The sequence below is a fragment of the Borostomias antarcticus genome (assembly GCF_949987555.1).
Source record: "Borostomias antarcticus genome assembly, chromosome: 21".
NCBI classification, from domain to species: domain Eukaryota; kingdom Metazoa; phylum Chordata; class Actinopteri; order Stomiiformes; family Stomiidae; genus Borostomias; species Borostomias antarcticus.
The window spans coordinates 2716078-2732146 of record NC_140254.1 but is presented as its reverse complement, the minus strand read 5'-3'; the positions used below and the strand labels follow the sequence as shown (position 1 = coordinate 2732146).

The following is a 16069-nucleotide window of genomic DNA, read 5'->3' as shown; positions in this document are numbered from 1 at the left end:
GAGAGTACCATCAGGCAGCCGGCCATTCTAGCTCAGAGAAGGTGCTATCCATCCTCCGCCGACGGTTTTTCTGGCCTGGGATGGGTAAGGAGGTGCGGGCCTGGACTGCAGAGTGCTCAACGTGCACCGTGAGCAAGGCGGGCCCCGAGCCACGTGCGCCGCTGAAATCAATCCAAAGTAGTTACCCCTTTGAGGTGGTGGGGCTGGACTATTTAGCTCTAGGCCGTCCGAACGATACATACCCGTACATCTTGGTAATCACCGACCTGTTCTCCCGTTATGCTTTCGCAGTGCCCACCAAAGACCAGACGGCGATGAGTACGGTGAAGGCTCTTTGGTCAGCCCTGATCCAGCCCTTTGGGTGCCCCGAGCGGTTCTTGACAGACCAGGGGGCCGCCTTCGAGTCCCACCTAATGCAGCAGTTGTGTGATATGTACGGCTGTGTGAAGAGCCGCACTACACCTTATCACCCCCAGGGGAACGGGGCCTGCGAAAGGTTCAACCAGACATTGATCGCCCTGTTGAGTTCCCTAGACCCAGAGGTTCAGCCCCAGTGGCACCACCAGCTGCCTTTCCTGGTCCAGGCCTATAACAACGCCACCCACGCCAGCACAGGTATGACTCCTCACTTTGTCGTGTTTGGCCGCCATGCCAGGCTACCTGTCGATATGCTGCACGAGGTATCACCCCCCCAACAGAGGGACACAGTGGAAGGGTGGGTCCAGAGCCACCATCGACAGTTGATGGCCGCCTATGCCAGAGTAAAGACTAATGCTGCCAGACGGCAGGCCTGGGACCAGGCACGGCATGACCAAGGGGCTCGGACACTGCCTTTACTGCCAGGGGAACGAGTTCTGGTGCGGAACTTCCGGCGCCGTGCCCAAGGGAAGCTGGCTCCCAGATGGGTCCCGAAACCCCAGGTGGTGGTTGGGCAACCACGACCCGACCAACCCGTATATATCATTCGCCCTGAGGGGCGTGAGGGTCCTGTCCGTACCCTCCACCGCAACAACCTACGCCCCTGCCCGGTGGGTATCCAGGCCCCTGCAGAAGACCAAGGAGAGCCAGTCTTGTCGAATGAGCCCCTAGAACCCCATGCCCCGGCCTTCCCCTTGTTCCCTCTGCCTACCCCCGAACCAGCTGTTCAAGAAGCATCCTCCCCTCCCTGTGAGGTACCCCCTGTCAACCAGCTCGAATCAGCCTTAGCCATCGGGCCCCCTCTGGCCGAGCAGGCCGAACCTGTAGGTATACCCCCAAGCCCAGATAGGTTGAGTATGGACCAGGAAGCTATTCTAGAGGGTCCCGGTCTGGTAGAAGACCTGAGTAGTCTGAGGGGTGGGCCTGGGCTAACTGATGTAGCAGTTCAGGAAGAGGAGCTGGCCATTGTGCAGGAACCACCTATTGGACACCGCCGGTCTCGGCGTAGTAACTTTGGTATGCGGCCCTTACGGTTCAGACAGTTGTAATGGCCGGGACGGCCATTGATGAAAGGGGGGGAGAGTGTCACGGGCTGGGGTATATGTGCTGAGGGAATGATGAATGGTGGGTGATTGCATGAGTGGTGATTGTACGAGTGGTGATTGTATGAGTGGAGCCAGGTGTGCAGCCTTCCACAGGTACCAGGTGATTGGCTGGAGGCTGTTTGAAGAGGGGAGAGGACCGGCTGGACGAGGAGAACGGACAGTGTACGCGCCGGCAGAGACATACGCCTAACTAAACGAGGACTGGACGGCAGGGTGGACTGATTGGAGTTCGGAGACGGGCCCGTAGGCTACTCAAACAGTCTTCTCACCTAAACCGGACAACGTACCCAAGTGATCCGTGAGGACTACGTACTCAAACAGTCTTCTCACCTAAACCGGACAACGTACCCAAGTGATCCGTGAGGACTACGTACTCGAACAGTCTTCTCACCTAAACCGGACAACGTACCCAAGTGATCCGTGAGGACTACGTACTCAATTTGCCGTTGTGTTCATTGTTGGATAAGTAGCCTACCCAAGGAAACCAGCAATCACCCCAGGAGCAGAGGCTAAGCAATTGGATGCGTGCGCAATAGCCCCCACACGACAGAGACGTGAGTGACCAGGATAGCCTACACTTGAGTTTGGGCCACCCGGGAGTGGAGGGAAAATCTCCCGGCCTGGCCCCGGTATACTTGAACTAAACATTTATCTCCCAAATCTTTGTTCAAGACTGTTCCATAGTCGTTCCTGTTTATTGGCCTAAGAGGAAGAGGGCATAGTCGGGATTCTGAGGACTACAGACAGATATAGCCTACCTCCAGAGTGGTGACCGCTAGGTCCAACTGCCCCATACACGAGTGAATGCTTTTGGAGTGCGTCACCGACTTGCTTTCTGTGTAGGCCTAGTAGGCTATTTTACCTTGCATTTAATAAGGGGGGGGGTAGCATAGGGAGGTGTGACGCTAGACCAAGTGCCTGCTAGAGGACTCAGTGTAGTCTATCCACCCCAGACACCGTTTGTAGTGGAGTAACCTCTAGCATGTGAAATGATAGCCTATTGTATTGAAGTCACCGTTTGTAATGGAGTAACCTCTAGCATGTGAGATGATAGCCTATTGTAGTGAAGTAACCCAGTCTCCCTGAGCAAGGTATTTGGTGGTAACTGTGTGTAGTGATCCCTGTGTGAGATTTAACATTGAGTGTATTTGAGTTTTACTGTCTGTGGAATTCTGGCCCTCTGTAGCGCCCTGGCAGGAGCACTGTAGTGTCCTAGGTCCCCAGACTTACCCCTGTTCCCAGTGTACCATTTTTAGTGTGTTGCCTGCTAGGCCCTTGTTAACTAGGTATTGTGTTTGGAGTGTACTCACCTGTTTGACCAAGGCAGAGATTGTAGTGGGTAGCCATGTCCAGGAGAGGTTGTCTGACGAAGTAGCCCCAGGCCGAGATATATGCATCCCTTAGGGCCCATATCTTAAATGTGTAATTATGAAGTGTATATTTATATTGATGTAATAAAGATCAGAGTTTTATTCCCTAATCGTTTGGTCTGCCTGTTGTGTGGTAAAGGGGGATACCTAGTTCACTGGATTCTGGGAGTATTGATGAGGAGTGCTACTTCAGTAGCTGGCCATTGATTCTCCCACTATCACGTGACATATACTATAACATGCACATTGTGATCCATACTCAGTCATAGAGCTATCTTCATAACAAGAAGAAGACGAAGAAGATGAAGATGACGAAGAAGAAAAAGTAGAAAAAGAAGAAGTTAAAAGATAAGTCTAAAACTAAAATAATGGAATCCAATAACTCCAGCCTAGTGGACCAGCTACAGGTATGGTCTACTACTGGCCATGAAACACAGTCGAGTGTTAAAATACCAAGCAGAGCACACTTCCTTTTCCTCTGCTCAGTGTTGAATATAGTTGATTTTCAGAGAAATGCCTTTTAATATGATCCTGTTGGCTATTGTCTAATTATGATGATAGACCTCTGAGTATGGCTGTCGGCTTGAGTTTTCGGTAAGAAACGGTGTCCCTCTTCCATAGACTTATGAGATAAAGACATTCCATGGCTGGTACACTCTGTGCTAAACACCATTGTTGTGGTTAGAGATAAAGGCCTGGGCGCCGAGGCGGCGTAAGTTAACGTGACCAAACAAGGCCACAGAAGAGACCAGAGAGACAGTCGTATTGGAGAAGAGACGAGGGAGGGGGGACACTCAAACCACATAAGAACGTTGCAACGAGACCAATACTTTGATTTGGGTCCAGACAGCATACAGACAGGTCATCTGTGCATTAGACCATGCCATTGTCTTTTGTATGTTAAACCTTCTGTAATAAACCGCTTTTGCTTGAGGCTCAAATCCTGTGTTGGAGGGATTCATTTGGAATACATCTGAGAAAGGAGACACTGGACTGTGTGGTATATCTAGAGATTCGGGGTCGTCTTTTATTGAAATCAAAACACAACGCAGAGCTAAATAAGGACAATAATAAAAGACAACCAAAGTCATCATCAGGCTCCTTCATACTCCACTGGCTCTCTTTATTCTCCATCTCTGTTTAACATGAACCACCAATGCAATACACAACATACCACTGGGGGAGGGGGAAAGAGAGAGAGAGAGAGCGAGAGAGAGATGGGGGGGGTGAGAGATCTATACAGTATATCCCTGATGCATCCCTGATAGATGAGAGCACACCAGGGCATAAATCCCAAACATGAACAGCTCTAGGGTATCCATACAAACATGAACAGCTCTAGGGTATCCATACACACAGGAACAGCTCTAGGGTATCCATACAAACAGGAACAGCTCTAGGGTATCCATACACACATGAACAGCTCTAGGGTATCCGTACAAACAGGAACAGCTCTAGGGTATCCATATTGCCTGGTCACTTGGCTCTTACGCTGTTACAGATCTGGGCCATCTGGCCCACCCTGCCCAGCCAGATGCCCTGCCACGTCACACACACACACACACACACCCACACACATTTCCCTTTCACATTTGGATCCTGCCAGGCCAACGCTACCTACACAAGGGTCTGTTCTTCTGATCATAGTTTCCTGTCTCTGGTTAATCGGGGGTCGGTCCGCCCGGGCCCGTTTGCTGCCATCTTTCCTGTCCCCACTGCTGGAGTCTGCGGGAGCCTCCCCATGACAATGGCCCTCCTGCCACCTTTCTCTTGTAAAACATGCTCATTTGCATACAGATATGCCAACCTCTGCGTACGCCGCCGCACGCCCACGCTCGATTTAGCGGCCCCCGCTGCCTCTCCAGGGTGAGGTCTGAATTTTAAGCAGGGGCCAGGGGAGTGTGTATGTTGTGATGTTTGTTTCCTTCTGTGTGTGTGTGTGTGTGTGTGTGTGTGTGTGTGTATGTATACATGTCTGTGTCTTTCAATAGGCCTAGTGTGAGATTCTGTCAATGAAAGAAATCATACAAAGCAACTTGATTTATTTTGTGAGAGTCGACTAATTCACTTACTTATTGGTAATAAATCTGGTGGCACCAGATGAACTCTCATCAAGCGAGTGAGTGGCATCCGTCCCCCTGGTCAGAGGAGCCTATGAGGAGGACCCCCACCACCCCTCCTCTTCCTCTACCCTTCCTCCTCTTACTCCTCCTCCTCCTCATCCAACTCCTCCTCCTCTTCTCCCCCTCCTCCTCCCACCCCGCTCCTCATCTCCATCCTCCTCCTCTCCTCCCCCACCTCTCCTCCCCCGTCCTCCTCCACCTCCAACTCCTCCTCCTGTTCCTATGTGTGTGCTTGGAGAGAGGGCGGCCATGTGTGCCTCAGACACGAGACAGCAGCTCTTTTGCGTAACACAACTGCCCTGGGCGTGTGTTGCACCATTTACCACAGGGAGGTGTGTCTGTGTGTGTGTGTGTGTGTGTGTGTGTGTGTGTGTGTGTGTGTGTGTGTGTGCGCGCACCACGTGCACAGCCAGGCCTGACAGCACCCCAAGGTCCCACTTCTCCGAGGAGCAGCCGTTGGAGCACGGCGATGCGGAGTCACTTTAAAAGAACGCAGGGAGCAGAGCTGAAACTCCAGAGGCTCAAGGGGCCGACAAAAGATACATGGGGAGGCTGGTCATTCACGGGCAGACAGACGCGCAGACACAGACACATTCATGCCTACCTGCTCAGTGACCACAGACAGACATGATCTCTTACACGGATGAACACACTCACACACGGAAGAGTTGGAGAGAGGTCGAGGGAAAGAACGATGCTTATTGGCTGTAGCCTAACAGCACCAGTGAGCTGGCAGGTCCCACAGTGACAGTGCAGCTGGTAGGTAAACATGGGCACTATTGGTGTGGATCGATGCTTGGTTCAGCTCCTAAGTCTAGCAGCATTACGGCGCTACGCTCAGCCTGGCGCCCTGCATTACACACATGGACTGAGGTCCAGTAAGCATGATGAAATCTCTTCCAGTTCCACCCACTCTGTGCTTGTACACACATGCATACACCAACGAACATCCAGACACTCTGGATTGCTCACTCACACACATACACACGCATGTGCGCCACACACACAGCTTTGACAGGTCTGACTGTGGAACTACCACAATTTAAACTCTTAAATAAAGAGACCAGGGAATGAAAACAGGAAAGTGAGCTAGTGTCACAGAAGACCCTCTATCTATCCAATAAAGCATGACCCCCACTTATTTTCTACCCAAACAAACACACAGTCTCATATTTGGCATGACATACTGTACACAGTAAATATTGCCCAACAAAAAACAAAAACAAAACAATAATTCATGACAAGGACAATCAAACTGTTAATTCTCTCTCTCTCTCACACACACACACGCACGCACACACTTAGCAGATGTGAAATCAACTTCCAGGCGGCCATGCTGAGAGCCATTTGGAGCATGAGAGGCGTGTGTGTGTGTGTGTGTTTGTGTTTAAACCTTTGGTAAATCTAATCTTCCCGCTGTTGTCCCTGCATGCTCCGCTTGGCACTGGCTCAGCACACAGTGATTAGCTCCTGACTACCACCACACACACACACACACACACGCACGCGCACACGCACACGCACACGCACACGCACACGCACACGCACACGCACACGCACACACACACACACACACACACACACACACACACACACACACACACACACACAGGTACTGTAGAGAAATACATAAGTGGCCTGGCACTGACAAAAAAAAAAAGGCACCAATGCACACTTAATCACACTTGTCCTGTAGCACACTGTTCAACAGGCGGTACGGTGCCTGCACAGCCAGTTACGTAGGGCTGATGTGGTAGTTAGTTAGCTGCATAGTCGCTAGATGGTGTTCCTGCTTTATACTCTGCCAAACTGACACAAGCATTACCTGAAAAGCATGAGATGCAAAATAGGTCTTTACAGATCTGATCCAATTCAAAAACAAAACGTTGTTATTGCGGGTCTATTGAGAGACAACAAAAAAGACATTAAATGTTTTCTCTCTCTTCCTCCATATCCATCTGTCTTTCTAGCCTCCTTGGCTCATGAACAGTCCCAGCTCACTGGGAGGAAGGCTGAGTTTTATATGGAGATGAGATTAGGAGGGAGAACACAGAGCTCTCCGAGGTGCTCTCTAGCCTGGGCCTGGTGGAACAGACGTGGGGGGTCTGTCTTTCCGGGCAGAGCTGAAACGGCGCGGCTTCCGTTCGGGCCATCACACGGGGTGGGCAGCGAGGCAGTCAGGGGGGAGGGGATAGCGAGTGGCGGGGCGCATCAGCACTGGTTCCTGACGGAACAGAGACAGCTGGTCAGGGGGATGATGGACGGCGCCTCCTCTGTCTCCCCGAGAAGCAGTCCCTGGAGCCAGGGCCTGGGGCAGTGAGTCATCCGCCCGACGGCGCCGGGCCAGGGCCAGGCCAGGCCAGGCCCCTCCACTCAAGGAAGGGCCCGTCACAGGGAGGCCAGACCGCTGAGTCTCTCTCTCTCTCTGTCTCTCTCTCACACACACACATGCACACGCGCAAAAACACACACGCACCCATGCACACACGCACACACACACACACACATACAAACACCTGAAGTTCGGAGACAAGACTACTGCTAGATGTGTCTACCATGCATTAGACCACGCTTGCCAACTCTCCCCCTCCCCATCTGATTTCCTGGTGGGATGGCTGGCCGGCTCTGGGTGGAAATAAAGCTCCATTAACAATTCCCTCCAATATTTACACCCCCGCAACAATGCGATCGTCCAATTTGCATTTCTATTAAAGCATCGTGAGCTAAATATTAGGAGTATTAGGAACACTTAAACAGCCACATCTGTTCATTATAGGGAAACGAGTGAACTCGCCACCAAATGTAATAAGAAGGAAAATGTTGATGGTCTTAGCTCTGTAATGAGAGCGCTGATTGAAAGAGAGACTGGCGTCAGAAGGTTCATAATTACATCCTGGCGTATCTAACTCATAACTAGGGAGGGAAAAACTAATGGAAAAACTGCTTCCTCCCCCGCCCCTAGACAGGGAAAATCAGAGAGGAGGAGGGACAGACGGAGTTCTCATAGCTATACCAAGAGAGATGTGTGCGTGTGTGTGTGTGCGCATGTGTGTGTGTGTGTGCGTATGCCGTGAGCCCCCCTCTGTGTGACTCACACACATCGCTGGATGAGACCAGAGGCGTCTCTCCTCCACAGAGCCCAGTGGGACGTCAGAACAGCATCTGCGCCTCCTCTCGTCCCCCTCTCAGCTCCAGCACATGGGATTGGAGGAGGCCGGCAGGGACGGCTCTCGTTACGACTGATATCTCACTGCTGCAGATAGGCTGCAGCAGACCGTCCTACATTTCATTTCAAACCTTTATTTATACTCGTAAAGCACTGAGGTTTCCCTCATTTACAGTGATGACGAGTTTACACAGAGACACAAATCAACAAAACAAATGCAATATACAAGTGCACAGTAAACATGTTGTCCCCCTCCCATGATGCATATTCCTTTGTGGAACTGATGGAGTGGACATTTTTTGAATTAATATGATACACTACTAGTACTAATCTATGAGACCCCTAACATGTAAAACAATGATTCTACAACGGAAAGTTTGGATACCTGATTCTGATTGGCTAGCAGCCGTGGTAAAATACTCTGTAACCCACGGCTGCGACCGCATAACAATTAGTATTAATGCGCCGTCAATCTCATTGACGAGGCCATTGATAAAATCAAGCGGTAGGCTATGCTTTGCGTAGCAACCACTCGCAGCAACCTCGCCTTTATCGTATCCTATTACAAAAACGCACTCATCAGTCCGACTCCAACACTTCCACACCCCTACCAGCAAAAACGAGTGCTCTGGAGAACTGTTTTAATAACTGCACCATAGCTGGAAATATTCAAATAAACGTGAACAACCCGAATTATGCCTTATGGCTTATGTGAACAAGGCCAACCCAAATAGGCGAGATAGCCTATGTTGCCATCGCATAAGATTTTGTAAATACTAAAATGATAAGAATGATCGGTAAATAAATGATTGAATGTTACTACGTGTGTGTTTTTTGTGAATATATATATGTAGTAACCATTGTAGAAAAGCAATTGACCACGAGAGGCAGTAGGTTACAGGGGAAAATCCCCTGTAACCCACTGCCTCTCGTGGTCAATTGCTTTTCTACATAGGTCTAGAGCCATGGATCTGTGACTGAAGGAAGGACCTCAAGCTTTAGAGTCTGTTGTAAGGTATTCCAAGTACAGTATAAGGAGCATCATAGAAAAAAGCAGCTCTACCAAGTTCAGAATGCACTCGATGATCCCTGAAAACAAGCCAATCGTTTGATCGGCTCTGGTACAGTAGGTGCCAAGGCTCCAGTCCAACAGAGACAAGATGTAAGGTGAAAGCTTACCAATAATGGCTTTGAAAAAAAACAGATACAGTACCAGTCATAGTTACGCATTAGAGAAAGAGATGGTCAGCCCACCTTATGATAAAGAAGACAGTGGTGAGTGTCACATCTATCTACAATAAATCGGGGAAAGACTGTACCACAGAGCCTGGCCAAAGGGAACGCCCTGTGAATTCAAAACCGAGGGTACAGCTGAAACGCTCCCCAGTCGCCATTAGCCCCGCAGCGCCTCATGGTAAATCCCGCCAACGTTACTTAACACAGGCGCAATCAGGGGGGTCTGTGTACAGCTGGCAGCCATTAAAGGGAAAGGGGAATTAAAACTGCAGTTAAGGTGAGCAGATTAAAGGAATAAAGTTGTTGGCACACTGCCACAGACCCCATCGGCGCGAAGGGTGGCGAGGGCTGAGTGTGCTGGGGATGATGCCGTCTGATTGCTCAATCATCATCATCATCATCATCATCATCATCAATGTAATTATTCTCTCCCCTCCCTTTCTTTCTTTCTCTTTTTCTCTCCCTCTCTTTCGCTTTCCATCCCTCTTTCTCTCTCTCTCTATCTGTCTCCTTACGTCTGAATTCATAGCCAAGAACGTTTTCCTGAGTAGTCCCACAAGGGCACACACACACAAACAAACACACAGAAACGCACAGCTCTCCAACCCAAATAGGGTGTCTCTGATGTTAGTCTGTACCATTGACGCATCAGCGGGGACGGACAAACAGCCATGTTGCTGAGCAAGGCCGACTGCCCCGGCGTGCTGGGGGCTTGCTGTCGAAAATCAAATGAGCCTCTCAACAGTGGAAAAAAGTACCAGCACAACACGGCACATGTTCATGCAGCCTTATGTTCCTCAAGGAGGGAAGAGAGTTGAAGCCACACGAGATAACTTGGCACTTTGGCAGCCCCTCTGGTCGTGATAAAATCGGCACTGCGTTTTAAGAACCACACTTCCCACAATCCCCCACTCACTGGCTGTAATGATGGGAAAAAAATGATAGCAAACACGTGTGCCGCAGACTGGATTGGACGATTGTAGCTACTTTCTGGAAGGATGGCTTCATTGCAGGTAAATACCAGTCTTATTTATTGTATGTGCAGGTAGATTTCGTTTCGCTGGGTGAAGTGTTTGTTGTCTTCCTGATATTGTGACACGCAAAACATGTCACTTCCGTTTCCACCAGTGTACTAGCCAGTACACCGAAATACTAAAATAATACATTCACAGGGTCTCATGCAGTCTCATGTCACGAAAATGATTTTTGGGGTCTTGCTAACATAGACATATACACTAGACGCCGCATTGACGTTGATTTCATTGCTGCCAGACGAAAAATGCGGCCGCCATCTTGGTCCGGTACGGAGCTCCGCGAGTAAATTAGTGATGGGTCGGTCGCGAACGATACGGCTCTATGTGCCGGCTCTTTTAAGTGAACGATGATAAATACATAGTTGTTAGCTGATAGATACAACTAAAACTGTTGGATGCTGCTGTTTTGCACTTTGTAATTTTTTATTTTATTTATTTATTATTTATGTTATTTGACTGTTGACTGGATAGTTGAAAGACAAAAATATTTGTTTCTACTTATCTTCTAGAGTTATCTCTTGATGCAGGGTTACTTTTACTGACTGAAACTGCTGAGGAGAGCGGTTGTCACGTGACAGCCAACATGGCGGCCGTATTTTCCGCCGCTCAATCCATTACGAGTCATCTCGTATTCATATCTATGCTTGCTAAGGCCAATTCATAAACTAATAGCAAGTAAAAGTGAATATTGAACCATAAAAAAGTTATCTCATTGAGCTTTAAGTAAGTAAGCACAACACGGCACTGTGCAGGCTACAGTAGCTAGTTCTCCCAAGCAGTGGGACGGCCTATTAGCTGATGGAATGCTATGAAAGCACGTCATTAAGAGCAATGGCATTTCAAGAGGCCTGTCTTTTTAAAGAGTAACAGTACAATGATAAAGTATGGTGAGCCTCCCGACGGCTCACACAAAGTTATCAAATCCATCAAATGAAAAGCAACAGGAGGAATAGAGAGAGCGAGGTAATTGGATCATTGCAAGGTGGTATAGAGGAAATTCAGAACAATGTGTGAAGTCTGTTCTGTACATGCTCATTAAAACCAAGCTTTATTTCCTGATGAAAGGTTGAGGTAACCCGCTCGATCCTGTTTCAAAGGTGGGCTGTGTGTGCTGTACTGTGCGTCTGCCTACAGATTTCCTGAAGAACTAAGAGGTGTGTGTGCGTGTGTGTAGTTGTGATAATGACCCTGCCGTTACTGAGGTGGGGGAGACATCCAGAAGGGAGGGGGGGGGGGGGGGCGAGGGGGCAGGGTGTAGAAACCCTGAGAGCAAAGAAACTCTTCTGTCTAGTGTAATCCATCGATTTTTATTTCTCCCACTGGCTTTCGTAGCTTGCGGCGTTTAAGCAAAGAGATCTCGTGTCTACATCAGTTTAAGATGGAGCCCTCCTGAATAAAACATGAAAAAGCCTGGAGGAGATTTCACACTGCCACAGACTACTAGTGTAGTACACACAGTCTGGTACATACAAACACAGGCCCGTTTCACCCATAGATGAGAGGGTCTGCGCAGTTGAACGACGGCGAAAAGATCCGACAACAGCAAAATGCCTTTCAGGTTAAAGAAAAAAAAAAAAAAAAAAAAGAAAGAAAAAAAGTTGATGTCTTTGCATCTCACAATTAATGACAACCGGCAAGAAATCTTGACTGGAGGGAGAGCTAAAAATCACCCTGTTCTTCTCCAGATTCACACTTGAACAGGAAGGCAGCAGCAGCAGCAGCAGCAGCAGTTATAAATACCTCCGTCACGCGCTGGGATGTGACTGTGTGGGCGGAGCGGGCCGCACGGCGGCAGCGGGAGGCTATAAATAGCTGCCAGGCAGCCAGCCAGGCAGCCGAGTAGAAATCGACGACACAGCAGCCTACATCTACGGCGGGCTTCATTAGACCTGCCTGTCCCCTGGTACCCTCCCCCCCTACCCCCCATCCCTCTCCGTGCTCGTCTCTCCCTGTTCTTTCTCTCTCTACATTCGAATTAAATTCAAAGGGGCTTTACTGCCATGGGAAACATACGTTAACATTTCCAAAGCAAGTGTGAAATAAAAACCAAGAAGTTAAAATAAAAATAGGAAAATGCAGTTCTCTCTCTGCCCAGGAGAGGCCTGTTCTCTCTTCTTTCTCTCCTCTCCCTCCCCCTGGCCCTATGCATGTGGCAGTCTACACTGTAGGCTCTCTTTCATTAAGAAAATGCTTACATAGAAGCATGCTGGGGGGGATGAATGGATTAATCAATTCACAGAGAAGTCTTTGATAACACAGAGTGGATGGCAGATGTACTGTAGAGAGTGGATGTAGACTAAATCAATGCGGACTCAAAATAGTTAGTCTAACCAATGCACTCATGTATAGTGATTTATTGTAGGTTGGCGCGCGGCCTCACACAGGAGAGACAATCCTCCCAGACCAGTCACTCACACTGGCCGCATGTAGGTTTTGGAGATAAGCCTCGTCATTGGGTTTGTTACCTCCCAATCAGTGGCGACGGAGATTCTGCCGGCCAATCAGATTCAAGCCAGACTCCTCCCTTTCTGCTATCTGCATGTTACTGTTTTCAATGTCCCCTTTACTACGTGACACCACAACAACCTAGCAAATGCTCTGCCCAAGATGAACAAATTGTGGAGATAGGTCTAGCTAGAAGGGAATCATTTTTTACAGCTCACCTTTTCGGCCCCCTGGTGAACATTTTCCCTCTGGAAAAATGTAGGGGTTGGATTTATGTCCATCCCCCCACTGCTCTCTGTAAAGCTCACTGTGTTGCCTCTGTGTATGAAATGTGCTATACAAATAAAGTTTGATTTGATTTGGCTAAGCGGAACTATCCCGGACCAGACCAGGGTCCATTCAGAACTCAATGTGCAAAACTCCATATTGCAGAAAGGGAAGCATGAAGCACCGGCACGGGTAAAAAATTAAAAAAAATAGCCAAGGATTTAAGGTACGCTTCACACATCCCCAGACATTTGTGTGGGTTTGAAGATAACATGGGCGCCACACGCGCGTCTAAGAGGGGCGGGCCTCCTTTAATATCACAGCGTTCCCGAGAGACAGTCCTGAATCCTGATGCCATCTGCCCCGAGGAGATAGGTTCACGGGGAAGGTACATGAACGGCTGGGCCTCCCGCGCTGGCCTTGCACTGACTCAATCAGAATGTGGGATTATGCCTTTTCTCTCCAACTTCCGAGCCTGTCACTCAAATCCCTTTCACCTTAAATCCCGAGAGGACAGAGAGATGCTGGGTCATCTCCTCTTCACTCCCCAAACTATCTCTCTAGTCACTGGAACACCATGGCGCCACTACAGACTACGTTCCATAAGCAAACGCAGAGCTACTCACACAATGCACACATACTGTACACACATGCATGATTACAGTACACAAGTGCGCGCACACACACACACAAACAAGTACACACACGCGTGCGCACGCTTAGCAGGAGCAGGAGGATGGGGCCGAAGTTGAGATGGGGGGGACAGAGTGAGGTAATAAAACAGCCCAGACAGTGGATTGATTCTGAATGTGTCACTAACAACATGAAAATCGTTTGTGAAAAGAGATCAGTTTGCTGCGAGAGCAGAGTCTGTCCCCCTAACAGTAGCCATTCTACCAAAAAGTGAGGAAATAATGATAGAGAGTAACAGGGAGCAGTGAAAAAAGGTCAAAGAAACATCCTCCCTTCTTCTCTGTCCATTAGACCACGCATCTGTGCTGATTTATCGCACCCTATCCACCAAATATCCAGGCATACGGACGCCTGCCACTGCTCCCTCTGTGAGAGCCCCCCCCCCCCCTTCACCACCACACACACACACACACACACACACACACACACACACACACACACACACACACACACACACACACAGAGAAGAAGAACCTATAAAATTGCATTGGCATTTCCAGGCAGGTCATGCACCCATCCATTTAACAGTATAACATATGCAAAGCCACAGAAAGAGAAATGCAATAATGAGAGGAATAGAGAAGTTCACCAGGTGCCTCCCAGCAAACAATAGCTGTTTCCTACCGAAAATGCAGTCAGAGACTACACAAGTCTCATTTGTGGAGTAGACGAAGTATGAACATGCTTCAAACGGATCTCTGACCCTGTGTAGCGGCGATACATTTCAGCAGCCGGCATCAGGGGAACTCCTAGAAAACAACCAGGCCTTGTAGTGTTGTGGAGAGAAGTGGGGCAGCAAGTGTGATGGGATGCGATGCAGTCCAAACAATGGCCTAACGAGAGAATACAAACAACGACGGAGGCAAAAGGATAAGTCGCGTAGGCTCAGTGTTTAAATATGAATCCCTTTTCAATACTGCCAGTGCTCAAATGTGGTGGGTTAAAGGAAACATCCAAAAGGATGAACAAGGCTGCCTGGAGAGTTCGGAGTTACGTTCAAATTGCTCATATTGGATACAGTACTTACAGTATCCATCCGCTGGCCGCTCCGCAAATTGAGCAGAGCCGGCGTTAATCCCCACAGCAGGCGGGGGGGGGGGGGAAATTGGCATGGGTTCTCACACACAGAGGCGATCCAGGCGCATTGGCCTATAGTGGGATTACTTCAGCCGAGTTCTCAACCTGGTAATCTTCCACCGGGCCTCGGAAAGCTGTCATTCAAAACCGGCCGACTTAATAGGCCTGACTACTGGTAAAAAAAACGTCCAGCTCAATACCTACCGCTAACGAACCTGTGCGGGTGGAGTTATGTAACAGAGCCAGAGGCGCAGTCTGTAGTACAACAGGCTTTCATTGATCAGTAGAGATGTCTGTCGTGGACACACCAGCATCACTCACCTGTCTCCCACGTTACTCCTGATTCACGAGCAGTCTGTAATACCGTGCATACTCACAACCACAGGTGCACACATGGTCGCTGTGAGAGCGAGTACGTTTATAATGCGGACTGAACTAATTGCATCCAACTGACCGGACGCATGGGCATGCGACGGCTCCGTCCGTGGATGATGCCTGCCTGCGGTACGGGGCGCACTCAGATGAGTCACAGCGGGTTAGGTCCACCTCTATGAACCCTGAGACTCAGATACCCGCACTCCCAGGAGCAGCTCTCCTCCGGACATGACAGACCACTGAGCTCGGTCCTGATGACCAGCAATAACACTCTGCCATCTCTCTCTTACTCTCTCTCTTTATCTCTGTGTCTATGTCTCTCTCACTGTCTTTCTTTCTCCTTCCCTCCCCATCTCTGTGTCTATAGCCCCTTTTCCACAGCCTGTTCTAGGCGGGAATTTATTTCACATTGCGCCTTTATTTCACCTAGGCGTTCTGTATAAAAGGTGGTATGGGGGGCCATTTTGTTCCGGCAGCGGAGGAAGCAGGCCCCCAGGATTCGAAATCTAAAGTGAAGCCCTATTGAACCGCGCCATCTTTGAAAAAAACGCGTCATTGATACCTTTGACATGCGCAGTCAAAGGTATCAATGACGCGTTCTTGTAGTCACTTTTTTGAGCAGTCAGTGAATGGAGTGACCCTATCCAGTTCAATTAACACATCCATGGGAGGAAGTCACAGAGCTGAATCAATGTCTTTATGGTTTGGTTCAGTGTGAACAAGCAAAGCCAGCAGCAGCTTAAGCAACAAGGTGGGTAAC

The 16069-nt window shown here is 49.2% G+C and overlaps 1 protein-coding gene across 1 annotated transcript in view; it reads right to left on the bottom strand.

The window, feature by feature from the left end:
- Window positions 1-16069, bottom strand: part of trappc9 (trafficking protein particle complex subunit 9) — a 247302-nt gene that overhangs the window by 120170 nt on the left and 111063 nt on the right. The window lies entirely within an intron of this gene.